General features: G+C 59.3%; 1 protein-coding gene and 1 long non-coding RNA gene across 4 annotated transcripts in view; one reads left to right on the top strand and one right to left on the bottom strand.

Annotated features, from left to right (window-relative positions):
• Positions 1–27,936, top strand: part of FAM53B (family with sequence similarity 53 member B) — a 79,323-nt gene that overhangs the window by 34,015 nt on the left and 17,372 nt on the right. The window lies entirely within an intron of this gene.
• LOC147344502 (uncharacterized) lies at positions 191–27,274 on the bottom strand. 3 transcript variants are annotated; one of them, XR_015155507.1, is made up of 3 exons: positions 25,619–27,274; positions 16,250–23,715; positions 191–15,294 (listed from the first exon to the last, which is right to left on the bottom strand). It is a non-coding gene; the product is annotated as an uncharacterized LOC147344502 (long non-coding RNA). The 3 variants fall into 3 exon arrangements; XR_015155508.1 differs by having other exon boundaries at positions 191–23,715; positions 25,591–27,274; XR_015155506.1 differs by having other exon boundaries at positions 191–23,715.

Genomic DNA, 27,936 nt, shown 5'->3' with positions numbered 1-27,936 from the left:
GGTTTCCTGCAGGTGGGGTGGGGGTGGGGGTGGTGACGTATGGCCCAGGGCCCCAGGACTTTCTCAGGAAGCATGGCTGTTGCTTGTCTAATCCACTAGGCTCACACAAGGATGGAGGAACCTCGATGTTCTGATGTCATCCCGTCTCAACAGACTTATCCTCCCAGCCCTTGGGCAGACAGGCTTTGCATTTCTTTCTTTTTTTACTTTTGCCCGTACCATGCAGCCAAAAGGGGCAAACTCTTTGGGAGTTTGCTCCAAGTCACGTCTGTCGAGTTGGTGTTAAATCACTTGCATATTATCCACCCCCTTTCTCAACAGCTGATACAAAAGTGACCATGGTGAGTGTGGAATCTTAGTTCCCCAACCAGGGATCGAACCCTCGTCCCCTGATTGGAAACGCAGAGTCTTAACCACTGGACCACCAGGAATGTCCCAGCTTTGTCTTTCTCGAGTTGTGAGTTTTCTGGCTGGAAAACCAGGGCACCGAGGTTTCAGCACCAGGGCCTCCCTTGGAGGCTGTTTCCACTCTGCCCGAGGACTGCAGCGCAGCTGTTGTGATCCTTCCACAGTATCGGGATCCATATCCTTCTTCAGTGCGGGGCTGGAGCACACGGGAGACAGGCCCTCGGTCTGGTTCAGCCGTGCCCAGGGGAGGTCCTGCAGGTGGACACATCCCCAGTCTGAAAGCATCCTCTTAGCACCCGAAGCAGAGCCTTCGTTACCTGTTCCTGAGATTTGCTGGGGGATCTCTAAGCCCTTGGCCATCGCTACCCCCCCATCCCCAGAGTGACTCATCTCCTGGGAAGGGCGGGCGTGGCAGCCAGCCCTGCACTTGCCCCAGCCCCGGGCCTGGCCGGCCTGCCCTCTGACCCTCAGCCAGGCTGTCCTGGACACAGGCCCCTGGCCACCCCTCTCCCGTCCCTCCTGGAGTCTCACTCACCCTCTGAAACAGTGGGCAGGCCTGGACGTGGGGAGAAGGGGCCTGAGAAACGGGCCTTCTGTGTCCCGGAAGGGAGGTTCCCGGCAAACCCCTTCCTGAAATGACTTGGCGAACAAGGTGCAAGGTGACCTTGAGGGTTTGCTGTGCTGATGGCCCAACCAGGCAGGGGCTGTGCTCACACTCACATAAGGGGCTCTCCTCGCCCCATCACCCTGATTCCTTGTCTGCCCCTTTCTCACGTGGGCACCCCGGGAAGGTCCCGAGACCAGGGCAGGGGCCCTCATGGGCCTCCTGGGTCTTCTCCCATCGCGTGTCCCCTCTGGAAGGACGGGTCCCCGCTGGGACCCAGGGCCGTGTCCAGTCTCGCAGACGTTGGGTCCACCTTTGGGCCCGCACACCCTCCCACAACCCCTCGGTAGTTGGGACAAGCTTTAAACGGGCCTAATCCACCTGGAGAAGTTCCATCACACATTAATCTGGAACAGTCTTGAACAAGGGAAGTTTCCAAGAATCGATGGCAGATAGAAACAGAACAAGTATGCAGGCTGGGGAGCCAGCAACAGAAAAGACCCTCTTTTGTTGGGTTTAGAACCAGCCCGGGCAGGTGTGGCACCTGCAGCATGTTGGGGGTGAGCATTTCAGCTGAGGTAGGCTGATTATGCAGCATTAACTGTTTGGTGAGAGGAGGGACATGGCGTCTGAAACAATGCGAGGTTGATTGTATCGCTCAGCAGAGACAGCAGAACTTCAGTATGATGCACGCAGGGAGCCCGTGAGCAAACACTGTGCCCACATCCTCCCCTACACCTAGGCCAGTGGGCGGTGGAAAGGTGGATTCTGGACCTGGCGAGGCATGGCGGGGTAACTCTCGCCAGCTGGGGGGCCCTAGGTGCGTCACTGTCCTTCTCTGGGCCTCTGTGACCTCTGCTGTGCACTGTGGGCTTTGAAATTCTGGGGGCACCTGGAGCCGGCTGGGTGCACAGACACCCTCCGGAGGTGCTGGCCCCGGATCAATGTGGTCACCTCTGTCATCACTGGTATTTCTTTGACTTGTTACTGCTTGTGACCTTGAAGTTTTACCATTAGCCTGATGGGCAGCCCAGAGAAGGAAGCAGCAGGCTGCCAGGAGGCCTGAGGGGGGCCGGGAGGCTGGAATGGAGGGTGGGGAGGGCGGGTGCTTGTGGGTTACCTGCTGACTCTGGGCAGGTGAGGTGGGAGCAGGTTTGCAGGAGAAACTCACCCATCGAATGTTCTCCTCAAGACAGCCCTGTGAGATCAACACATCTTTTCCATTTTAGAGGTTGTAACTGAATCTCAGCTCCATGCAGTGGAAACAGAATATGAGCCGTTGTTTTAAGTTTTTAAATTATTTCAAATTTTAGAATTTCTGGTTATTGTTGTTCAGTCGCTCAGTCATGTCTGACTCTTTGCCACCCCATGAACTGCAGCATGCCAGGCTTCCCTGTCCTTCACCGTGTCCCAGAGTTTGCTCAAGCTCATGTCCATTGAGTCAGTGATGCCATCCAACCTTCTCATCCTCTGTTGTCCCCTTCTCCTCCTGCCCTCAATCTTTCCCAACATCAGGGTCTTTTCCAGTGAATTAGCTCTTCGTATCAGGTGGCCAAAGTATTGGAGCTTCAGCTTCAGCATCAGTCCTTCCAATGAATATTCAGGGCTGATTTCCTTTAGGATGGACTGGTTGGATCTCCTTGCAGTCCAGGGGACTCTCAAGAGTCTCCTCCAGCACCACAGTTTGAAGGCATCAATTCTTTGGCACTCAGCCTTCTTTATGGTCCAGGTCTCAACTTGCTAGTAGCCACAGTTAAAAAGAAGAAATGAATAGGTGAAATTAATAACATCTTTTGTTTAACTCAGTGTATCCAAAATGGTATCATTTCAACATGCAATCAGTAGAAGTCAGTCATTAGTAGGGACGTGTGCTCGTTTTCAGTATACCAAGTTTCCATGTACAGGACGTGTGTTATGGTTACTACACATCCTAGTGGGACTGGCCACACGTCCAATGCCCGGTGGCCCCAGGGGGCTGGTGGCTCCTCTCGTGTGCACTTGGAAGTGGGCCACCTGGCCCCCCAGCACTCAGGCCGTGGGGTGCAAGGGCAGATGTGGGCTGGCCTAGGGGCAGAGTGTGGTTCCTGAGCAGTCCTGTCCCTGGAGCTTGGCGGCCTCCTGACCACATTCTTCCTAGGAAATTGTGTTTGTGGTTCTAGCTTGCACCCCCCTGCCCGGGCGGACCTATAGGAAAGTGGGGCCTTCAGCAGCCTGGGAACTCCAGACAGGGCCCCACCCACCGTGGGAACCTTCTGGGCCCTCAGACTCCACGTAGCAACAACCCTGTGAGCGGATTCCAGTCGGCATGCAGTGACGGGGTGCCAGTTTTGTGCAAGGGCCTGGAGCAGGGGCTCAGGGGCTCAGCACGCAGAAGACCCAGCCGCACCTTTAAGGAGCCTGCAGGCTGCAGAAGGGTTGGGTGGGAGCAAGTGTATCTAGGCAGCCACCTGCAAGCTGGTGAGGTGGTCGTGTCCTCTGGGGGTTTGGGTTCAAGTTGTGGACTCATCTCTTCATTCAGCCACTGCTGGCCAAGCTCCTGCTGTGTGTCGGGCCCCTGGAGGCTCCAGGGCTGCAGCAGGAGATGGGGACGCTCCACCCCAGCCTTCTAGAAGTCACAGCATCAATACTTTATCACATAGAAACCTACAGACTTTGACCGGTGCTCGTAGCTCTGCCCTCTGTGAAAGTAAAAGTCGCTCAGTCGTGTCTGACTCTTTGTGACCCCATGGACTATACAGTCCATGGGATTCTCCAGGCCAGAATTCTGGAGTGGCTTTTCCCTTCTCCAGGGGATCTTCCCAATGCCGGGATTGAACCCAGGTCTCCTGCATTGTAGGCGGATTCTTTACCAGCTGAGCCACAAGGGAAGTCCAAGAATACTGGAGTGGGTAGCCTATCCCTTCTCCAGCCGATCTTCCTGACCCAGGAATCGAACTGGGGTCTCCTGCATTGCAGGCAGATTCTTTACCAGCTGAGCTATGAGGGAAGCCCAGCCCTCTGTGCCTTGGTCTTTTTTTCTGGTTAAATAGGATCCATAGTGGCTGTTGTTGGGCTTAAAACAGGATGATGACCACTGTAAGGACCCTCCCTGGCACCTGATGCACTCTCTGGAGTGCTCCAGGAATCCAGTAGTCAGGACCAGGGATGCCTGGTAGGTTTGCTGTGATGTGTGCAGGGCTCTCCGCTCCTTCTCAGGGGAGCTGCAATGCTCCCTGGTGGGCCTAGGCCTGGTACCCAAGCCCCTCCTCAGACCACGCCTCTGCTGGAGGGCAGAGCAGAGACAGGGCCCCGAGATGCTCCCTTGACCGGAAACCGACCCATGTGGCTGGAGCTGTGGTTGGGATGGCGCGTGGAGCGTTGGGACCTTGTTCTGGATGCCTTCGGGAGCCAAGGACAGTTCTGAACAGGCCGGTGGGGTTTTGGAGCTCTGTCTGGCTGGGGGTAGGTTTGCAGGGAGCCCCCAGGGCAGACAGAGAAGGCTGGTGCCTGTGTGTTTAGTGGCCCTCATGGAGATGGGGGGCTGTTGGAGTCCCAGTCATGCAGCGTGAACTGCTTTGGGCCCAGGGCCTTTTGGGGAATTCCTTGCCTGGCTCCTCTAGGCCTGAGTGTCCAGGGCCTGGAGGAGATGGGGGAGCTGCTGGCTGAGGTAACCTCTACAAGGCCACCCTGTGAGTGCTTCCTCCCCCCACCAGACAGGGAAGTTCATCGGGGAAAAAGGAGGATGACCTAGTATGTCCTTCGGGAAGCGAACTGAGTCAGAAAGGCCTTCCTTGTCCTCTCAGGAGCCAAGGAGGCCAGAGGCAACCCTCTTGAGCAGTGAGATGATGGGACCTCCTGCCTCAGTTTGGGTCACCTGTCTGGTCAGATTGCTGTCCACGCTGTCCCTTCGTGTTGAGACCCATTCGCCGGAGCCCTGCACCTTGTGTGGCCTGAGCCCCACCCTTTGAAACTTGGGTCCACACGTGAGGATAAGACACACTGCTGACTCTTGGCGTGTGCGACAGCGTGCATGCACTCTGCCTGTGTTTCCGTGCTCCACGGACCAGCAGGGGGCTTGGGTTCATGTAGTCACGTGGTGTCATGATTACAGTCCCCAAAAGTGAAGATTGCTGTTCCCATTTTGCAGAAGAAAAAACCGACATTCAGAGTGGCAGCCAAGCTCACAAGGTTAGGCGTGGCGGGGCTGTGCAGTCCAGGTTCTCGCATTTATCGGGGGGTCAAGGTGGGACTCGGGGTGCCAGGCCCATTCCATCATCTCAGGTGTCCATCGGGGGTCAGGGCCAGCAGAGACTGGAGCTCGGCGCGAGTCTTCCCTCCTTGGCTGTGATGGGCCTGTTGGGGGACAGCCTGGCCCTGGGCGCTCAGGGCTCTGCTTGAGGACAGGACAGTGGCCAGGCTCAGGGGTCAGGGCCCAGTCTTGGGGCGGCAGCTGGGATCTCACGTGACATCTTGAGGGAAGCCTGACCTGGTCCCTGCTGCGCCAGCTGTTGGAGCTGTCTAGACGGTCTAAGGTGACAGTTGTCACCATCCTAGAAGAAGTAGGCTAAAATTGGAGTATCACAGAAATCTGAAACTTCAGATCGAAGTCATGGCACTGAACAAGTGCCTAAGTGGGGACACTAACGGCGGCCTTGATGAAGCCCATGGAACTGCAAGAAGGAGCCCCAGGCTTTTTTTTTCTTTCTGGCTGCACTTCCCGGCATGTGGGATCTTAGTTCCCTGGCCAGGGATCAAACCTGCGCCCTCTGCGTTGGAAGTGTGACGTGCTGACCACAGGGAAGCCCAGCCCTAGGCTTCTGAAGAAGTACCTAAGGCTTAGTGTGAGAGGCTGGTGTGGGGGAAAAAGACAGTCCCCTCCTCCCTGGACCTTTCCGACTGCCCCAGCCCTCGAGCTACCCCGCAGTGCAGGCTGGTGCCCGTGAGACTCATCCAGAGCCAGCCAGTAGGGAGGAGGGAAGATACGGGCAGAGTCAGTCCTTGCCCCGGGTCTCAGGATTCCCTGCGGGGCCCCTATGGAGGCCAGACCTTCAGGGCAGGGGGCCTCCCCTTTGCCCCTAGTCTGCCCAGGTTTCTCTTCTTCCTTGTGGTTACGGGTGGGACAGAGGGCGGTCGTGAGTCCCTCTCTGCCTGGGCCTCCCTGACCCTCAGTCTTTGACCCTGTGCCAGGGGTTCTGCAGGGACCACCCTTGTCCCAGAGTGGAACCTCAGGGGATCGGAGGCCCAGTGTCTGTTGAGTCCTGTGTGGGATGTGACTTAACGGTTTATAATAATAGATTTGCTATTCTAACTAGCACTCTGCTGAGAGCACCCCTGGGATGCTGAGGGTTCAGTGGTGCCCCGCAGTTAACAGCCAGTGCCTCCAGGAGTACTAGCAGCCGTCACCTCCAACCATGTAGACTGGGGTCAGCAAACTCCTGTTAGCCACTTTTGCAAATTGAGTTTGAGCGGCGCACAGCCATGCCCGCGGCCTGTGGCTGCTCCCACGTCAGTAGAGAGACCATGTGGTTCTCAAAGCCAGCAGCGTTCACTGTCTGTCTCTCGCAGAGACTGTGAGCAGCCCCTAATGGAGATGACCCCGTGCCTCAGTTTCCCCATTCGGAGAGCTCGACCGGCATTTGTTTGGCAGCTTCTCGCGAGAGCGGGTTCCCCAGGAGGGCCCGGCGCCGTGATCGCGGCGGTCAGGAATGTGAGGGGTGATGTCAGGCGGCCCGCCCCAACTGTTTCAGGCCCTGCTGGCTGCAGACTTGGCCCCTGTGGGGCCCCTTCCTCGTGGGCCATGAGAAGGAGCCACTGGGAATCCCCTGGCGGTCCAGCAGTTAGGACTCTGCACCTCCACTGCTAGAGCCCAGGCTCCATCCCTTGATGGAGAGCTAAGATCCCAAAAGCCACGCACGGCTGACACACACACACACAACAGAAAAGAAGGAGGTGCTGCTGGCCAGGGAGCTGCCAGAGCTGGTTGCTTCTGGCTCACCAGGGCCCTGGCGTCAGGACGAGCTGTTCAGTATCTCAGTGCACAAAAGCGTGATACCTTTTTAAGAAAATGAAAAACCGCCTCCTCCCAGCAGCGACCTGGCTCTGGAGGCGCTGGCTGGGTTGCTGGTCCAGTCTGCAGTGCTCCCCTCTCCTCTCCTCCAGGGCACCCTCCTGTCTCTGCGGCCGGGGAGCCTGGTTGACTTCCTCCTGCTTTCACCCCCTCCCCCGGCTCTGTTCTCATCATCCCTCGAAGAATTTCGGGTGAGGCCGTTCTGCCCAAGCTGCTAGGACACAACTCAGGATGCAAGGGGTTTTCGTCACTCGGGACAAACCCCTGGAAAGTTTGCGCTGGCTGGAGACGCAGCAGCCTCCCCGCTGCCAGAGGTGTCCCGGCCCCGAGGCAGATAACCAGCTCGGAAGTTGCTAGAGGATATTAGCTCTGTGGCGACAGAACTTGGCCCAGCGAGGTGGGTCTGGAACAGCATTGTGAAAATAAGGGCAGGAAGGCTGGCTCTGACATTTAAGGGCCTCAGATGGCTGCGGTTTCCATCCTGCCCGCCCCCCGCCCCCCCACAGGCTCAGTCAACAGAGGCCGGCCTGTCCCGGGGCCGCCCCACGCCTGAGAAATCCGAAGGCGGACCTCGGAGCCAAGAGGCTGCGGCCTGGGCTGAAGCGCCTTCGGGGACCGGGAATGTGGTCGGAAAGTTCTTAGCGCGACCAAGAGCCACTTCCACCACCACAGCGGCTGGCATCGGCCCTGCTGTGAAGCCAGCCGGCCACGAGCAGGTGGGGAGAGGCAGTTTCGGCATAGGTGCATGTCTCTCTGAAGAAGCTGCTCCCTGCAGGTCCCCTCATCCCCCAGCTTGTCAGCAGGGGGGTACCGTGCAGTGAACAGCCCGCTATATTCATGGTCGAGAGCAGGAAGACTGGGGTGGGGGTGGAGGGGGGCTCACAGTTTTTCCCAAGAATTGAGCTTCACAGACGACAAATTCTATGAACCTCAGCCCCCTGAGCTGAGCTGCTACTGCATCCCGGATGCTGGGGAAGGGTGTGTGTGTGGCCAGCAAGTGTAGCCCCTGCCAGGGAGAAACACACGTCTGCAGTTAGCCTGCATGAGACATCTGCTAAACTGAGGTCCCAGGAGCATCCCAGTCTCCTCCCTGGGAAGCACTGGGTGGCAATAAAGAAATGCCTCCATCAGCCTCGCTGTGGGCTGGGTGCCACTCTGAGTGCTATGTAAGAGCTCCCTCCCTGCTCATGCCAGCCCGGGAGGTGGATGCTCTTAGCATCACATCCGGTACTGCCAGGGACCCAGGAGCAGAGACCCGAGGAGTGACTTGCCTCAGGCCATGGAGCCAACCCCCACCCACCCACCCCTGCCCCCGGCAGGTGTGGGGTTTGAACCCAGGTGGTTTTGCCGAGAGCATGTGCTGAGCTAGTGTGCAGCCCGACTCGGGAGGTGCAGGGAGGGGTCCAAAGGCTGGAGGTTTTCTAGGCGGAGCCAAGCAGTGGGGTGTGGAAGGGGAGGAATGCAGCTCTGGAGTCCTGCCATGGATGGCCCGTGCCCTTGCCTCCCTGCCCCGCAGCCTCCGAGGAGCACGTGTGAGCACCTTCGTGCCCATCTCCTGGGTGGGCCCAAGTGGACTCTTGTCCTGCCAGGCTTGTGCAGGAGGTTTTCTGAGGTCCAGCACTGTTGAACAGGCCTCACGACTGGGAGCTTCTTCCATCCTGAGCTCGTATATCAGGGAGGTAGAGAAAGCAGCCGTGTGGAGCCAACCCCCTGTGGCCTCGAGAAGCACTATTACTGTGTGATCAGGGCTAGACACATGGCAGCGGGCAGGAGGGGACCCGCTGACATCTCTTCCAGGGTCAGTGCTCTGGGACCCTAGCAGAGTGACCCTCGGTTCAGGTCCTGAGCCTTCCCGGGGTGGCACGTTGTCAGGCAGCACAGAAGATGACCAGGCCTCCCTGCTGGCCCCGTAGGAACCGCCATCTCCAAACACAGCAGTGTTTTCTGCAGTTTAATGTTTAGCAAAGCCCTCTCCCCAGACTCGTGCCGACCTGCCCCTCTCCCTTGTGCTGGACAGTCTGTGGGTGAGGGTGGGCACGGACCTGGTTCTTCTGAGGCACCTCCAGAGTGCCCACCCAGTCCTGTGGGTCTTGAGATTAGTGATGAGAACAGCAGCTGCCTTCAGTGGCCGGGCAGAAAAAGGGGCAGGTGGGAAAGAGCCCTAAAGTCTGCCAGAGAGCTGTGGAGCAGGCTGGCTGTGAGCAAGGCCTTTGGAAGCAGACAGAGAGCTGGGTGTGGGTCTAGCTGTGGGACCCTGAGCCTCGGTCTCCTTGTCTGTGAAATGGGTGTGGTAATAGGGAGCTCAATGAGATGATGGCTGTCTAGCACTGAGGACATAGCGGCATGTAACACTCGGTTATGTCAGTTAGCAATATTCCTGTTGGAATGGGGGCACACAGTTGTGTATCAACCCAGGTAATTTTTCCAGATTCATTATTTATTGTTTCTCCTGGCTACAGAGTTGATGTGTGCATGTGTGCCGAGTCGTTTCAGTTGTGTCTGATGCTGTGCAACCCTACGGACTGTAGCCCACCAGGCTCTCCTGTCCGTGGGATTCTCCAGGCAAGAATCCTGGAAGTGGGTTGCCATGCCCCCTCCTCCAGAAGATCTTCCCAACCCAGGGATCAAACCCAAATCTCTAGTTGATACATACATGTAAAAAAAAAATTTGCAAGTTGAGAAGGAAAAAAAAAATTACAGTTTAGAAATGTAAACATACAGAAAGTGAAATTCCTCCAACATCTACACCCAGAGATACTATCTTGGAGTGTCGGGTGTAGGTCCTTGCAGGCCTTTTTCTAAACCCGCGTAACACTGAACGGAGACCCTCGAGGCCCCTTCCAGTCCAGGAGTCCATTGATTGCACAGGTTCGCACATACTGCGTGTGCCGTGATGACAGGAAGTGAGAATGTGTTCCTTTAAAAGAGAGAAGTGAAAGGAATCGTACTTACTGAAACAGAAAGTCCACGCACCTAGTACTGGTTTTCTACTCTATCCAATAAGAAAAGCAGACATGGTTTCAAAAGGAAAACTGACCACAAAATTCTTGGCCCTGGGCAAAACAGAACTGAACTCTTACCAGGGCTGTGTGATCCCAGCCCTGTGACCAGTGTGTTGATTCTCTCATACCACGCGTCAGTGGTGATGCTGTTCTCCGTCTAACATTGCCAAACGCTCTCCATGCTCTCGGACACCATGCCTCTTGTGATGTAATCAGCCCCGTCGTCCATTGTGGGGCTCACTGTCTTGGCTGCCCCGAGTGCAGCCTGGCCAGCTGGTTTCCAGCCCATCCAAGCCCAAGAGTCACTTCCAATGTCAGCCCCGCACCGCGGACTTGGAGCCTGCCTGCCGACGGGCAGGGCCCTGCCGTCGTTTGGTCTTGCTCCTCGTGAATAGTTTGCACGTGAGCCCAGGGAGCTGGCTTGGCTGTGTAACGTCGTCTAAGTGAACCATTCCATTCTGGGGCCGCAGTGCCCAGGAACGCCCGCGCCACAGCTGTGCTCCCGGGAGCCCCCCACCGCCATGCTCATTTGGGACTCTCTTCTTTGTGGGGCCTGTGGTTCATCTTCCATGCCAGCCCTGCAAGGTCGGGGCGCGCATTTGATGTGCGAAAACCCCAAAGCGCCACCTCCCTCATGCTGTGTCTCCCCACCCTCGCCCCGACCCAAGGCAGAAGCTGGCCCCCTCCTCCTGGGTCGGTTGTGCTCCCCGTGTAGGACCCATGTTCAAGGGGATCTCTATCACCATCTGTCAGTCCAGCTCCTCTCTCCGGGGACCTGCTGTGTTCAGGGCACTGTGCCAGCGCTTCAGAGCAGGAGAAATAGAAGCAGGACCCCCATTCCTTTCAGACGGATCCCATGCATTCTGGGCCTGTTGCTATGTGCTGTGCACCTACTGTGCGCCAGCACTGCTTATGCGGGCAGACGGTCAGCAGGAGCAGAGAGACCACGTCAGAGCCAATGCTCAAGCCTGGAAGCCTGGGTAGCCCGGCAGAGAGTGCTAGGCAGAGAAGCAGGACGTTGCGGGGTGGGGGGTGGCACGAGTGACCGCCCCCCCCCACCCCGAGGCTTGCTGTGTTGGCAGGAGCTGCTGGGGCTGGAGCCGGGGGGCAGGGGCAGGCACTCACGCCTGGCCCAGCCCCAGCTCTGCCAACCTGACGGTGCCCTAGAGGGCAATGGCTCATCTCCTGAAGTGACTGTCTCTCCGAATCCCCTGCGAGGCTTCTTGCCACTCCCGTTTCCCCAGCGCCTCCGTCCCGTATGGGCCTCGAAGTGCCCGGGGATGGAAGGTCTCAGTGGGGAAAGCTGTCCCTGGTTTTCCTATAGACTTCCAAGGGGGGCTGTGACTCTGGGGTTCCTTAGCAGCCCAGCCAATCTTGGCGCAAACCCTGAACTCGGTGGAAACACCCCACTTCAGAATGGGCTGCCTGCCGTGTGGGAGGGGGCGTCGCCATGGGGTGATCCTGGTGTGTGGCTGGGAGATGGGGGCTGACTGTGTCCTTGAGCTGCTCATAGCCCTGTCAACCTACACGTGGCAGGACACGGGGACCGGTCTGGCTGGGAGTGTCCAACGTGGCGGTGAAGTTATGAATGGGCCGCTGGACCGGGGGTCTGGGGAAGCAGTCCTGGGCCCTGGAGTTCATCTTCCGTGTCACCATCAGCGACCAAAAGACTTCCCAAAAAGCTGTGACCACTGTGCACCTTGGGCTTATGTAACCTTGGCTGTCTGGGGACCTGTGGCTCGTGTCAGCCTTGACTGTTGTCAGACAGATCTCTGCCCCTTCCTGTGTGTCTGACTTTTAAGAGCAGCCAGGATGACCCTGGTGTGAATCTGCTTGTGGGGCTCCTCGGGACAAACATGGGTAGGTGAGTGGGGACATCGGGCTGCCCTCTGGAGCGGCTGGCCGGCAGACCCGGGATTCAGAGCGGACAGCATCACGTCAGAGCCGCAGGGAGACCGAGTCGCCTGCGGCCCCAGCCACAGTGCATGCTCCGCCAGCCCTGACCCTGCCGTTAACTGGGGGCCACAGGTTCTTGCCGCCCTTCTTTGCAGGCTGGAAAGGAGACCGCTCCTGCACATGGCAGGCCATGGACTTTCTCCCCCAGCACGTGCCTCACGTGGGGCGGAAGGGGCCCTCGGGGCAGATGAATCAGAGTCTGCCTTCCAGTAACTCACTTCTGTTTGTTCTGCTCCAAGTGGAAAATGCGTTCTCACCGCCGCGTTGCCCTGGCCGCCATCCCCACGCCCTTCCCCAGGGACCAGAAGCCTGTCTGTGGGAGCGCCCCTTCCTTCCCACCAATCCCTGCAAGGCCGTGGACCAGACACGCCCCTCTCCCGGAGACCCAGGGCTTGGGAGGGCCGGGTACCCAAGGCCTCAGGTCCCTTCCTTCCAAGTTCTTTCTCTGAGCACCTTAGCGCTGGGTGCTAGGCAGTGTCTAGCCCCCAGCGTGTTTTTATCTTTGAATGCTTCATAAATATTTCCTTTGGTCACGATAATGAGCCTTTTGCTTTAGGATCCACACCCCAGAGTTTTCCTTCTTTCCAAATAAGGGAGATGTGGCTAGTGCCTGGGGTCCCGGGGGTTCCTTAGTGGCTCTGAGCACCCGTCTCTCCCGAGTCCACAAGGTGAACCGGCAGGCTTCGCTCTGGGATGGGTATTGACGGGAACAGCTAGGAGAGCCTGCCAGGTGGAACCCAGCCCCTGCGGTTTACCAGCCGAGCCTCAGGCCCCATTGCTGGTCAGTGCCAAAAACGCAAGCCGGAGGATCCACCCGGCACGGGCCCTGACCGGATGACGGGCGTTCCAGACCTGCCTGCTGTGGTCCCCTCCCACCCGCCCAGCCCTTGAGAGCCAGACCACGCCTTCAAACGTCTCTCCTGTTTCTTCCCTGTGGGTCCCTCTGAAGTGGGTTCTGGTCGCCCTGCTGAGGGGTAGGGAGAGTGAGGCTCGGGCGGTGGGCCTGCCCACGGCCACATGGGGGGAGGGGTGCCCAGGTCTCCCTGGCTCCCTGTTGGATGCCGCCACCCCAGCGTCCCCCTAGCGACAGACCCAAAACCCATCCCCACCTTGGCTATTGGCCGAGCCACTCGCGAGTAGACCACTACTGTGGCTCAGATGGTAAAAGAATCCACCTGCAAGGCAGGAGACCTGGGTTCAATCCCTGGGTTGGGAAGATCCCTGGAGAAGGGAATGCCAACCCACTCCAGTATTCTTGCCTGGAGAATCCCACGGACAGAGAAACCTGGTGGTCTGCAGTCCATGGGGTTGCAAAGAGCTGGATATGACTGAGCCACCAACTCTTGAAAGTAGAGGGCAGGGAGGGAGGCCTGGCTGCGGGGACCCTGGCAGCACCCAGTCGATTTCGGCTCCATGGATGCCCCTGTTCAGTCGGCATCGGGGCCTTCTTGCTGCCCCAGCCTTCCTGGCATAGAGGAAGCCCGCCTTCCTAGCTGTAGGCCTGCTCTTCCTGAAACCTGGAAGACATCCCTTCCTGGCCTTGAGCGTGGGTCTTCATCAGAGAAACTCATCACAACCTGTGTGAGCCGGAAGAAGCCTCCGCTCCCAAAGCTGGCACAGCAATCATCAACCTAGGTAGTTTCTAGGAGCAAAACAGGACAGTGTGCGTGGGGTATTTGAGGTGCAGACAGGCAGCCCCTGAGGCTCTTTCTAGCTGAGTTCTCTGCAGGGCCCCAGCGGACCCAGTTGGAAAGCGCAGTCCTGGGCTCGTTCGTGGGCCCGTGGCTCCTCCCTCTTAGGGCTGCTGAAGCAACGGGTCCCCCCAGGAAGGACGAGCCCTGTTGTCCACAGTCCCTTGGAAGCACCGGGCTGGGGGAGCCTACGCTCACCCAGGGTATCCATGCTTGTGTGTAGGCCTTCGAGGGCTGGAGGGAGATGGGAGGAGCCTGGGGATTCACCCCTTGAGTCTCAGCTGGGAAGGGCACGACTCCTTTCAGAGCCACACCCCCGCCAGACTCCTGCTGTTCCCTGTACGGAAGGACTCAGGGCCCCAAGTTGGGAACCAGAGGGGCCAGGGAGACACTGCCGCTTTAGCCCTGCGCCCTGGTCCTTCCTCGTGGCTGTGCGGACTCAGAGCTCTTCCCCACGCCCCGGACTCCTGGACCCCAGACCTCACCCCCGCCTTCAATCCCGTGACTCTGGGCAAAGCCACTGAGGCTCCGGGGAGGGAAGCGACTGTTGCCACGGTTACCCCGCAGCTCATCTCCAGGGCCGAGAGGCTGGGACCGGAGCCCATGGCGGAGAGGCAGGGCCACAGCCTCTGCCACCGGGCAGCGGTGGGTCCTGGATGCGTCCTCCTTCGCCCTGGGCAGGATGTGGATGTGCCCTGCAAGCAGTACACCCCCAAGCACGTGCTGTGGCTCAGACCTGCTGAGTAGAAACATCTTGGGAAACTGACGCTCTCCCCCTCTGCAGGGACAAACTGGGGCAAGGCTTGGGACCTCGGTGGAAGAGAGGGCTGGAATGAAGAACTTAGAGCAAAATTGTTCAACCTTATAAAGAGTTCTTGGAGAAGGCAGTGGCACCCCACTCCAGTACTCTTGCCTGGAAAATCCCATGGACAGAGGAGCCTGGTAGGCTGCGGTCCATGGGGTCGCGAAGAGTCGGACACAACTGAGTGACTTCACTTTCAATTTTCACTTTCATGCATTGGAGAAGGAAATGGCAACCCACTCCAGTGTTCTTGCCTGGAGAATCCCAGGGACGGGGGAGCCTGGTGGGCTGCCGTCTATGGGGTCGCACAGAGTCGGACACGACTGATGTGACTTAGCAGCAGCAGCAAAAAGAGTTCTCATTCTTACTGTACTTTGAGTCCAGATTGTGCTAGGTTTGAATTCTCTTGGGAGAGGAATCCTGGCGGGGTGGGGCAGGGACCTGCCTCACCAGGCCTTCAGTCCCTGGAGCTCAGGACAGTGCCCGACACAGGGTGGGTGCATCATGGATGAGGGGGAAGAAAGGAACTGGTGAGTGAAGGCCCCCTGGGTTGAGGAATGTTCCCCAGGCTCAGGTCATCCTGATGCCGGGGCTGGTGTGAACGTTCCAGGCTTGGTCGGCATGGACTGCATGAGAGTCCAGCGTTGGGGAGGCCGGGGTGCCGTCTGCCGACCTGGGGCCGGCGACCCGTGTCCACGTCAGGGTTCACCAGGGTCTCCGTGGCCTCGCTTCTCCAGAGCGGTCGTGCCCCGGGGCAGGAAGTCAGCTGATTGCACCGCTCTGCCCTGCGGAGGAAGCAAAGGGGCTGCTGGGCTGGGATGTCTTCCTGGGAGGCCGGCCGAGGAGGCGGCAATAAAGTGGGGTCTGGGCCCCGGGGCCCGTCGCGGGGCCTGTGCTTTCATTCAGCAGCTGGAGCTCCGTCGTGGTGCCCGTGGGTCGGGAGCAGGGCTGGGTGCGAGCAGCAGTACCCGTGCACCTCTGCCTTTGGCCGTCCTCCTCAGCTCCAGCCCTGCCTGTCCTGCGCAGCTTGGAGGCCGAAGGAGACCCAGAAGGACCCCAGGCCCAGCCGTCAGCGCCAGAGGAAACGGAACATGGGGCTGTAAGCTGGGCTCAGACCTTGACTCTGGGTTGCAGGGTGACCGAGGCCATCGGAGGCTCCCGGAGTGGACTGAAGGCTGGCCTTGATGCCTCTTCCTGTAGTGCGGACTCAGAGCCAGGCCAGCAGAGACCAAGGCTTTGCTCGACCTCTCCGCCTCCTTTGCCGCTGCGGCGTTGGCTTTGGGGTTGTTTGAGGCCTGGGGGGGAGGGGGAGCCCTCTGGGAAGGGAGGGGCATGCCCCCCAGCGCTCCCAGCTCCCAGAAGGCCCCACAGCCCTTCCTTCCCTGGTGAGCTCACTGCTGAGGGCGGGAGAGGGCTTAGGGTCTGGAGCACACAAGATCCCCTCTGGGACGAGTCCGCTCCTTTCAGATAAGCCTCCCCCTCTGAAGACACATGCCAGCGGCTAAGGGAGGTTGGCTTGATAGGGAGATGGGGGACTTTTATTCTGGGGAGAGAGGCTGGAAACTGGTCATCAGCAGAAAAAATGGTTTCTCATCTGGACTCAATCCCTTGGAGGGGGATGAGGCAGACGAGGCGCCGTGCCTGTGGAGGTCCGTGGGTGAGTCCTGGCCTCACCACTCTAGCCAGGTGGCCCTTCTGAGCCTTGGGTTCTTCAGTTGGCAAACGGGGTGCATCACTCACCTCACAGGGTTGATGTGAGGACATCACGCAAGCCGCAGGGTGTAGAGCATCTCACACATCCAGCCGCGCTGTGGGCACTCGGTGAGCGGTAGCGGCTGCCGACAGCGTCACCATCATCGCCGTTGCCTCCGTCATCGCCGCTGGCATCACCATCCGTATCAGCGCCACCCCTGTAGCACCGCAGTCATCGTCAGCGTAGTCTTCATCGCCACCAACTGTCACCTTCTTGTCACCACCTCTTCACCACCATCACCACCTCCGTCACCACCTTCAGCATCGCCACCATTGCCTCGTCACCACGATCATCACTTTCTTCATCACCGTCTCGCAGGCAGAGTCCAATCAGAGCCCTTAGCAGATCAGCCTCGTGCCTGGCTCTCTGAATCGTAGTGGAATGCACTTTTCTTCGTCTCTTGGGCACTGCAGTGACCCCGGCTTCTCTCCCTCTTCAAGATGGCTCTTTCATCTTTGGCCCCTTCCCACTGGGAGAAAGTTCTTCCTTGTCGGGAGAGGTTCCAGGGTTAGTTGCTGTCTTAGGACTTTCTCTGGGAGCAGGACAGAGCCTACAGTATCTTAAAATTATCCTGTACTTAATTATATTACGCAGAGTAAGATGTTCTGGCTCTATTAGGGAGAAAAGTCGTCTGGTGCATAATTATGTCATCTGTGCGTGTCACCAAGGCATCGTGTTATGACTTGAGCTCTTAATGCTGTAAATACCTCATGTGACTAGAACTCTCCATTCGCATGGAGAGGGAGCTAGGCCAGGAGGAGGGGTCTAGGGGTCAGCCCCACCTCTGTCATTCACTAGGTGCAGAATCCTGCACAGCGGACTTTTTTTTGAGCCACCGGGGTTTTTTGGTTTTGTTTTGGTTTTGGGTTTGTTTTTCCTGAAAAATGGGGCTAACAATAATGTGCTTTGTGGAGGCATCGTGAGGACCAGAGATGTATGGCACTGTCTGTGGGACAGTTATGCCTCCGGTCCCTGATTGCTCCTTTGGAGCCTGAAGGACTAGGAGGGGTGGGGTGCACACTTCCCAGCACGTGTCAGGGTGCACATGGCACCGAGAGCACGTTCTGGGGGGCAGCTCCCTGGTCCCTGTCCTGCCACCTTGCAGTTGGGTGCCTCGTGAGGCAGGCATCCTTCACACAGTGGAACACACACAGACTCGGGGTTACTCGGGGAGTTTGTTTAGAACTGGTGTTGTCCACATCTGTGCAGTTGTTGGGAGTTTGGCAAGACCGCCTGGTGTGCAGTGGAGAAAAAAGTCCACTGACTCACACGGAGGCGGGACCGCTTGCGGGCTGCCTCCTGCTTCCTGCCGTGGCCTCTGTGCCTGGGCCCGCGTGCTGGGCGGCACCCTCTCCGCCCACCCCCTGTCTTGGTTGGTCAGACGGGCGGTCCGAGGGTGCCAAGCCGGTCCCAGAAACAACTCGCAGGCCTCCGTCCAGGTCGGTGTGCTGGGGTCTACTGAGACAACAGCATCTTCCTCTAGGAAAACGGCATGCAGACTTCTAGTCCCCAGGACTGGTTTCTCTGCTCCCAGCTTTGAGGATAAAGAGATGCAGGCGGTGCTGGTTGGCACCCATAATCCTCTGAGCCTGAGGGGACCCTTGTCTAATTGTATCTGTGCATCTGGGGGTAAAAGGAGGCCCCAGGGAGGCGAGGCCCTTTGCCCAGGGTCACACAGTGAGCCGGCTGCCCCTCCCCGGACTCTGTCACCAGCCCTGGCCCTTCCCCCCTTGGCACCTTCCCCAGCAGGCCTGCAGCTGCTCCTGCACGTTGGCAGGATGGAGCTCTCCTCTCCTGCTGGCTTCCTCCTGCCTCCCCGGCGCCTCCCCGTGCCTCTCCTGTTGTGGCAGGCGCTTCCCATTGCCTCCAGTGACGCGGCACATTCCTCCGGGGCCTGGGGTGCTGTGCTCTCTTCCCAGGGGAGCTTCCCACAATTGCTAATCCTGGCCAGGCCCTCTGAGTGGCTAGAGGAGCCCTGAGCAGGCCAGGCGGGTGCTTGCACCCGCGTTCTGGTGGCGGGACTGCGGGCAAGCCGTCGAGCCTGTCTCTTGAGTCCGCTTGCTCATCTACTTGGTGAAGACACGAAGGGCATCTCAGGACTTGTTGCTGCAGGGGGCTGTGGGCACGGCCTTTGCTGCTGCTGTTTCCGTGGGTCCTCCCCTCCCAAGCCTCAGGAAGGCCATCATCCTTGAGGTCTTGTGGTCATCCTGCCAGGCGAGCTGACCGGAGACCCGTGATTGCCATTTTACAGACAGGGCGATGGAGGCTCTGGGGAAAGGTGATGGGGATGGCTTTATGGCAGGCTAGGTATAGAGCTCAGCCAGAACCCAGCAGCCTGGCACTCACCCACCCTCTCCCAGGTACAGCCCTGCTCCCTGCCTTCCTCTCTTCAGAGACTGTGGGCTCATGGCTTCTGGGCATGCAGGTCTCAGGGCAGCCATGCCCATCCGTCGGTCTCATACTTGGGAGTTTCCCACAGAGGCTTCCAGTGCTTCCATATTTTTGCTTCTTGGAAGCTTCGATGCCCCCGGTCCCCCCAGAAGGAGGGCCTTCTCAGGAGGCAGGAAGAGTGCACCGTTTGGCCCTGCAGAGGCAAGCGGATTTTTCAGTATCCGAAGGAGAACCAAGAAGGCAGGAGTCCAGGGGAGGCAGCCGCTCACGGGCACGTTCCGTGCGTTTCCTGTTGACGCTGCTTTACCCACGCCCACTTCCTCTCCAGCCCTCGCCCCCACCCCGATACCCTGCCGGCTGAGTGGTGGCCGAGTCCAGCTACCAGCATGCTCTGTTGTTGGCCTCCCTGGTGGTCTGGGCGCTGGCGGGGAGCCCTGATCCCAGCACAGTGCCATCGGAGTCTGAAAGCTCCTCCTCCGTGTCTTTCTGGAAGCCTGAGACCCACGCTTCCTTGGCTTATCCCGGGTGTGCCCCTCGACGCCCGCAGCCTGGTGCCCGGGTTCTGCTGTGCCCGCTGGGACACCAGGCAGGTGCCCTTGGTCCACTGCCGTGTGCCCAGGCACACACTCATCCTCTCGTAGCTGGCTCGGGACTCAGGACGCAGTCCCTGGTGGGCTCTCAGCTGGCCACCTTCCCTTCCTTCTCTGGCCTGCTCACCTGAAGGGGCACCCACCCTGTTGACTACCCCCGGCCTCAAAACGGACAAAGTGGCATCCAGCTTGAGGCTCTGAAACACTGGGCTGTCAGGGGTGGGGTTAGGATCAGGAGAAATGGCCGAGGCCCAGGGGAGCTGGGGCAGCTGCTTGGAGGGGGCAGCCGGCTGTGGCTTTCCGCCGGCCATTCATTCCCGTTACCAGGGCTCCGAGTCCCCATTTAAGATAATAAAGTCAAGTTTCTCGGGAAAATGGACATTAAATGAGATGGTATTTCAAAGGTGCTTGGTAGAGCGCCCGGGCCCGGCCAGGTGCTCAGCAAATGCTGGCCCGAGGCCTGGCCCCTTTGCCCCTTGCCAGCCTCGGCCTGTCCCAGCTGGACTCCTCAGAGGCCAGGCTGGTCTCCTCCTGCTCTGGTGGAGCCTGATGCCAGCCAGGAGGGAGACCGTGTCACCCTGTCACAGTCCCTGGGGCTGGTTCCCAGGGCCCGGGGCACCTTGGAGCCCACAGACAGAGCCTCACCTTAGACCCGGAGAGAACCGTGTCTGTGCCTTGGCTCTTTGGTTCTGTGCTCATCATAGGCCCCCCTCCTGTGGTTGGGAAGAGACATGGGCTGTTCTCCCCAGTACCTGTTTCCTGCCTCTTATAACCATAGGAGTCACCCCTATGACAATTCAGAAAGAAGTCAAGTTCACTTGAAGGGAGTGGGCGCAGACTGATCTCCCCGAAACAGGAGGGGACTTGGGGGAAAGGGCTGCAGAGAGTGGCCGTGGCCCACCTGGGCTGGAGGGCAGGGGTGTGAGTCCCCATAAACCCCTGTGTCCATGGTGAGCCAAACCTCGTGCCTTCAGCCCTGGGCCTGGTGTCCCAAAGGCCCTGGGCCTGTAGCAGAAGGACTGAGGGAGGAGCTGGAGGTGGTGGCATGTCAGTGGGAGAGCCCCGGGCTGGGGCAGCTGTGAGTCCTCGGAGTCCTTCTCCACATGGCTAGCCGGAGGATGTGTGTGCTTCTTCGCCTCGCCTGTCAGGTGCTGAAGATCTGGGGACGATGTTTGAACCCCATTTCGGGGGCCAGAGCAGATTTAGGTCGTCTGCCTGGAAGCCGAAGCGGGAATCATTCTTTAAGGTGCTTAGCGGACACCTCAGAGTAAGAAAGCCAAGCGTCCAGAACAGGGAGAGGTGTCGTGCTTCCCTAGGGCAGCATGTCCCAGCTCCGGCCGCATCACCTCTGGGACTTGATCGTTCTCTCATGGAGGGAAGGGGGCTGTCCTGCTCTGGAGAAGCTCTGTCTCTGCCCCACAGGTGCCCACGGTTTCCCCGCTCCCCTTGCTCCGGTTGTGACGGTCACCTGGAGGTGACATTTTTCAGGTGAGGCTGCCGACCACAGTGGAAGAAAAGACCTTGACCTCCCAGATGGCTGCAGCCCCGGGGGCCATGGTACACGTTCTGGCCGCGGCTGGGAAATCTGATCCTCTGAACTGGGCAGTGGCAGAGGAGAGGTACCTTCCCGGTGCCCACTCGGTTCAGGTGCCCTGCAGGGTGGGTGCATCTGGGTGGCGGGCGTCTGGTTACTGGAAGGCGCAGGCCTGCCCTCCCCGCCACCCCCGCCCCCAGGATGGGTTGTCCACTTTGTTCTCTCCGTCCCCAGGGAGATGGCCCAGGAGCTGTGAAGGACGGTGACCCTGTCTGATGGCTTCTTGGCCCACGTCTCCTGCTGGCTCCTGGGCGATGCTGGGGTCTCTCCGCTCCCCCCGCCCGCCCCCCGATCCCCTCCAGGGAGGCCAGGCAAACGGGCACTTGGCCAGACAGCCGCCCGCAGTGTGCGTCGCTGCTTTTCATCAGAAAAGGCGCCTGAGTCCCCTGCCAAAACCTGAGCCATCTTGCCCATTAATCAGGATTTCAGAATTCTCGGGGAGATCTTAGCAACTGCCTGGCACAAGCCCGACTCGATTTGCCATCACCCGTCTGCCCTCGGAGCCAGCCCGTCCACTGCCGCACCAGGGCCACCCCTGGCCCCGGAGCCTGTGTCAGGGGCCAAGACTGATCTCTCAGCAGGGCCTGAGGAGCCTCTGGGTTAGAATTAATGTTACTTGTATGCTAATTCTCAGTGTTCCTTTTTTTTTTTAACTTGAAAGAGAAAAAGGAAGCCAGACAGGTGTCCCAGATATCCCCAGATATCTCCAGGTTGAGGCCTGGAGAGGTGAGGCTACCCAGTCCATGTGCTTGGAGGCCTCTGGGAGCCTGGGGCTGGCCCAGCCGCCTCTTCCTGCACTGAGGGCTCCGCTAGGCTCCTTGCAAGGCCACCCTGGGGCTCCCCTGGTAAGACCAGGCCTCCTCCTTGTTCTGGGACTGCCCCTGAGGGCTGACTTCTGCACGCAGCCCCTCCCCCCCACCAACAGCTGCTTTCCTTTTCATTCAGGCAAGAGTGTGAGGGGCCGGTCCCATGGGTTCTGGAAACGGTGGGAGCCACCCTCGCCCTCCTGGGGACGGATGCTCCGGGCACGTTGGGTCCTCAGCTGAGGGGCTGCACACTCCACGCCCTCTGTCTCCCTTTCCCTCAACCAGAGGCAGCTCTGGCTAGAAAGGCCAGCCAGATTGCCCTCCTCGGCACCCCCCCAACCCCACCATTCCCATCACCGCTGCCTGCCCTCTCAGGTCACCTTCTCAGGCCTCGGGGGTCTCTTCAGGTGCCCCCTCCCACCCCCACCCCCATCTGGGAAACTGCACCTCCTCCGAGTATCCCTGGGAGGTCGCTCCTGGCCTCCATCTGTGCCAAAAACCTCTGAGTAGGGCCTCTCAGAGACGTTCCCGGGGGGGAGGACCTTGCTTAGCCGCCCGGATACCCGGGTAATTTGGAGAAGGGTTGCTGAATGCCACGCAGGTCAGCTGGAATTAACGTGCATTTCGTTGAGCGAACAGACTTGCCACCCACATCTTCCTCCACTGCTGGGCTGTGGAAGGGGGATGGAGGGGGGCAGGGAGGACCCCCTGCCCCACTTCTGGGGGTTCTGATCTTGCCCTCGTGGAGCCAGAGCTCCCTGGTTTGCTGGCAGAGCTTCTGAGGGGGTGGTGTTGGGCACTTGTCGTGTGTGGTCAGTGGTTGCAGTGCTGGCTGTCCCCGGGGGCCCCCCGCTCTACCAGCCCCGCAGCTCTGCAGGCTGGCCTTCATCGTCACTGCTTTCGGCCGAAACAGGCCTGGGGGCAGAGAGGCCAGGCCTCAGATAAACAGCTAGGAGGTGATTAAACCTGGGTCCCTTCTTCCCCTGACGATGACTGTCTCCATGGTCAGTGATCCCAGGCTGGCCAGCTTGCAGGCATGGGGGGTGAATTTACCCCCAAGCAGAGCTGTGCAAGCTGTAGGCCGGCCCAGTCCCACCCACACCAGGTTCGAGCCATCTTCCTGAGCAGATTGGGTTGGCTGGTGGGGGGGGCCCCCCTCCGGTACGTACAGGGAATGCTGGAAGGTTCCAGAGACCCCAGGGGCCAGGCTCTTCTGGGGGCTGGTGCCCAGGTGGGCCCTATTCCTTCCAGAGGCCCTCTGCCCCTGAGGATGGGGTGATGTTCTGAAGTGGACCCATCCTCGCAGACTGCCAGCCACGCCTGGAAGAGCCCAGCATTCACAGTCAAGCCTTGTCTTCCCAGCAGCCTGGGAGGGACTCTGCTTTTAATTAGCTTAGTTTGGGAATGGCAGCTCTCAAGCCCTGGGAGGCGAATGCAGCCGCCTCGCTTTTGGAACCTGCTGCCAGTGGACACAGTTGTAGCTGCAGGAATGAAAACGAGGAAGAGAAAGGCCCATGGGCTTGCGTTTTTAATTGGCACCCCCCTTCACGGCCCCGCGCCCGCCCGCCAGCCCTCCTGGGGCTCTGTTTGGGCGGCCTGGCCCGGCCTTCGAGTGATGGAGCCTTTCACAGCTTCAGACTGGTTTAAATGGCCCCGTGTGGGTTCCTGCAGCCCTCGCTGAAAGAGCATGGCACGATCACCACGCTGATAAACCCTGGGAAATTGATCGGCCACCTGCAGGCAGTGAATAGCGATCACCACCAGGAGCCCCGCAAGGCGGCTGGGCCGCCTATGGCCCCAGGGTCCTGCTGCAGAGAAAGGATATTTCTAAAGCTGCAATTATTTTTCCCCCCCCCTGAATCACTTGGAAGTTGCTCTCTTGTTTTGAGCTGGGAGAGTGGGGCGCTAGGTTCTGTGCTTCTCTGTTAACCCGAGTGCTTGACCGCTGGTGGCTCCTCTCCCTCTCGACGAAGCACAGCTTTCTTTCTCATCAGCCATCAAGGAAGGGACTTTTTTGTCTGTGTTTTGTGCGTGTCTTTCTGTCGTTTTTCTTTCTCTGAGATCATCTCAAGCTAACAGTGAGGGAAAAAAAGGCATATGTGAGCGATTCCGCCTCGACAGGTCCCACAATACCTTCAGGAATGTCCATTTTTCTTGCTTTCACGAAAACACTATGAGGTCTCACTTCGAGGGGACAATGGTGGAGATTAAAGCGGGAGGCAGCGGGAGGGCAAAGGGAAAGGTAGAAAGGCAGTTGGGCCGCCGCTGGGGAACTTTGTGCTGCAGTTGAGGGGGTTTATTCTGGATCCCCCCGACCCTGCCGGGACAGTTTGGAGGTGGGGGGCAGAATTCTTAGCTCTTATTTAGTTTTGCAGTGAGGCCCCCATTTTAAGTGCAAAAGAGAAAGAAAGTCACCCTGGTCCCAGGTTTCTGTGAGCATACGTTGTGTGTGTTTCTGTGGGGCTGCCAATCTACAGGGCTTTGGGGCCTGTGTCCCCTTGGGGGCATGGTGACCACAGGGCGTTGGTCTGGTGGCTGTCATGCAGTGGGGCAGGCCCGCGAGCCTCTGTTGGGCTGCCAGGGGGGCCCCCACCCCAGGCCAGTTCTCCTGCAGAGAGGACGTGCCAGGCTTTAGGAGGTGGCATCTAGGGCCGTCTGGGCTCTGCCGGGCAGTGCTTCTGTCAAGGCAGAATCTCTCTGCCCCCTCCAGCCGCCCTTGAAGCTGGCCTGCTTTTGCCTCAATGGCCAGGAGTGGCGCTGGCACGAGGGGGGACCCGTCCCCGTGCGTTTGTCCACATTTGCGGTTCTGGCCCTCACCTCTTCTCGTCTGGAGCCCCAGCCTCGTTAGTGCCCCTGGCCTGCTTGCCTGGCAGATTGCGAATGAGCCCAGGCAGGGTCAGTGTCCTCGACACGGAGAAGAATGACCACCCTGTGCCCTGAGCCCACCCAGCACCACCCCTGGCTGCAGCTGTCATGACCTGCTGGTAGGACCCCCTGAGCTCGTTTTCCCTCCTGGTGTGCAGGGCGCTGTGTGTATGCACTGAGCACGTTGCACACGCGTGAGCAGCCTGAGGCACCCCATCACTGGGTGACCTCGGCAGGCTTCTCGGGCCTTTGTTTCTTCCTCTGTGCCCTGGGAGCCCTGACACTTGCCTGCTAGGGGTTCTGGAGAAACGTGTACAAGGCAGGCGCCCAGGTCAGGGGCATATGTTATCAGCTGCCTTTTTGGTAATATGTATCCCAGGTGGCGCTCGTGGTAAAGAATCCACCTGCCAATGCAGGAGACCAAGGAGATGCAGGTTCGATCCCTGGGTCGGGACGATCCCCTGGAGAAGGAAATGGCAACCCACTCCTGTATTCTTGCCTGGAAAATCCCATGGACAGAGGAGCCTGGTGGGCTACAGTCCATGGGGTCTCAAAGAGTCGGACACACACTTTGGTAATAAGACCCGCCCATCTGCTTGAAAGACAGAGGGTGGAGAAGGGGCCCTCTTCCTGGGTCCACAGGGCAGGGACTCAGCCTGCTGGTAGCCAGCCAGCCCCAGGGCTGCTATTCTTTGAAGGCCCTGGGGGCGTCTCCCGTGGGGATTTGAGAACCTCCTCTCCCAAGGCTCCCCTTTCTGAGAGAACTCGGGCTTCAGCTGATGACCCACAGCGTCTGGCAGCTCCTTTTGGCAGTAGCCACTTGCAGATGGAAAGTTAGGGACTTCCCCGTGGGTTCTGTGCTTTTTCCAAGTCATCAGACACTTTTACAAGAGAGAAGTAGGCTCATTTCCTGACTTGGGCTCAGCCGGTGATGATCTTAAGCTCAAGGCTGGGGCCCAGACCCGGAAGCTGAGGTCTCCTTTGCCCCTCTCTCCCATCTGACTCTGGGCCTGGCCCCACGTGGGGTCAGCCGGGGCATACCCTCCCTCTCGCCCCTGGCAGGTACCTGGAGGGCACCTCACCTCCCATCCGGGCTCCGTCACAGCTCACCTCAGCTGTCTAGACCAGGACAGAAGCAGAGAGGTTCAAGTCCCGTTGACTCCACGATCATCAGTCATTGCTGGCATTGTAGCAGCTTGGAGGGATTGCAAGATTGCGGAGCTGTGTGTGTCTGTGTGTGCAGTGTGCGCACACATACACATGCATGAATTTATATCTAAAGGGGAGAAGCAAGCGGGGGCCAAGCTGGGACCTTCGAAAGACGCTGGGTGCCGTGTGCACCCAGGCGTTGTCTCTGGGCACCGACTGGTTCCTCCTGTTTGTCTTCCTCGGTGCTGCCAGCATTTCCCCTGACGCATCATTCATCACCCGGGGCTGACTCCAGGGAAGAGTAACGTGCTCGTGGCCTTTGCCCCTCTCTCCCATCTGGCTCTGGGCCTGGCCCCACGTGGGGTCAGCCTGGGCATACCCTCCCTCTCGCCCCTGGTGGGGCTGCTGCCCCAGTGGCGTCTGCCCCGTGGAGACCCCAGTCCTTTCCCGCTGCCTCTCCTTCCTGCACTCAGGCCTGTGGTCCCAGAGTCAGATGCTGGGGTTCAGATCATCCCCACTTGCTCCCTGGGTGGCCTTGGCAATTCCCGAGCCTCCAGGGCGGTTGAACCCCCGTCTGCACGTAGGGGTTTGTGCAGTGGGACAGTCCCAGGAAGCTCAGGGAGCAGGCTTAGTGGACATTCGTCCTGCATTCATCAGAGGCTACACAGCTGCTCGGACATGAGAATGCACCCCCAGAGATGCCCTGACTTTGTTGCTGGGACAAGGCAGGATTCCAGGGACGACGGGTGGAATTTACGGTAGCTCAGCCTCGTGGGTTGGCTTTCTTTATGTGAAGGAACGTCTGGATTGGAGAGTGATTTAGGGCTGCTCCAAGCCCTGCACATTCCTTGGGGGGCCATCCCGGAGCCCTCGTGGTCATAAGGGTCTTCGGCTGTCGTGGTTGAGAATCTTTACCAAGTAGTAGGTGAGACTTGCCAGGGATGCCTGTGGGGTAGAAATCGGGGTGGGTTTCCACCGCCGATTCAGGCATTTCTGGTGGCCGTGAGGTGCAGGGGTGATGGATAAGGGTACAGACAGAGCTGGGGCTGAACCTGGCCCAGCATGGGTCCCCTGGATCTCTCCGCCTGTGCATGGAGGTGCTGGCCGAGCCGCCTCTCGGGGTTAGATGCTGAGACGATGGAGCGAGAGGTTCACCCTGCGGGGCCAGGGCGTTCCCCTCAGGTGTGTTCGCTTGGACATCGAGGGCTTCGAGATGCTTTGAAATGCCTGTGCTGAGTTTGCATGTCTCATCCAACAATGAAACAGTAATTAACAAAAAGGAAAAAATAGAAAAGGAAGAAAATAAGCCCATGGGGAAGTTCACAGTTGTATTGAGGTGTGTCCCTGGGAAAAGCAAAGAGACGGGGACCCGCCCTGGCCAGCCCTTCCCTAGCCTACGGTCTGGCCTCTAAGGGGGGAGTGCGTTCTGTGGGTTCACTGAGGCCCCAAGCTGGGTCTTCCGCACGGTTGGCGTTGGGCTCCCAAGGGCGTGAGACTGCAGCTCACCCTGGGGCACTGGGCAGAGCTGGGCTTCCAGGGCTCCTGGCCGTGTGCTGGGCTCCCATCCTGGTGCCCAGGCCCCACCGACATGCTGGCCCTGCCCTGCTGGAGTGACGGATATGACTGGAGAGACGTGACTTACACAGGTGGGAAGACAGGCCATCCCAGGAAAGGTACCTGGTGGGCAAGAGCCCGGGGTGAGTCTCCCCCCGACCCTTCCCATAACTAAGCGTCCTGTCTGCCTGTGAGACAAAGCTCCCAGGACAGGCGGTCCTCTGGCAGGGCCTCCAGGGGCTTGGGAGCACCAGGGGCCCACACAGCATCCCTGCCACTCAGCCCCGGGCTCTGTGGGAAGGGGCGGCCGGGCCCACAGAGGCGGAATGTGCCCAGGAATGTCCTGCTGTGCCTGCTGCCAGCGGGCATGTCCGTGGCCACCTGCCCTGCGCCGGGCACGCTGGGACACGCTGGCTGAGCCCCACCGGCCGCCGCCTGCCCTCACCCCCGTGGGGCCCCAGTACCCGGGACGGGCCAGTGCGGCCTTGCGTTTCCCAGCACGCCTGGGAGCTCTGCACTCACGGATCACTTCCAGGCCGGATGGAGGCAGGTGAACAGCTGTCCATCTCCTGCCCCTGCCTGAACCCCGGGGCCAGGGCCAGCCCTCTGCCCCACCCCCGTCCTGGTGTACCTGGGCACCGCAAAGAGGTGTCGGGGGGCCCCACTGAGCCAGGCCCTCTGGTGATCTCGCTTGAGCCCCGTCACCGCCCCACATGAGCAGCTGT

This window comes from Bos grunniens, chromosome 26 (genome assembly GCF_055505025.1).
Source record: "Bos grunniens cultivar Pamir isolate PY7600 chromosome 26, Bosgru_T2T1.0, whole genome shotgun sequence".
Taxonomy (NCBI): Eukaryota; Metazoa; Chordata; class Mammalia; order Artiodactyla; family Bovidae; genus Bos; species Bos grunniens.
The sequence above is the reverse complement of the archived record's forward strand: the minus strand, read 5'-3'. Positions and strand labels throughout refer to the sequence as shown.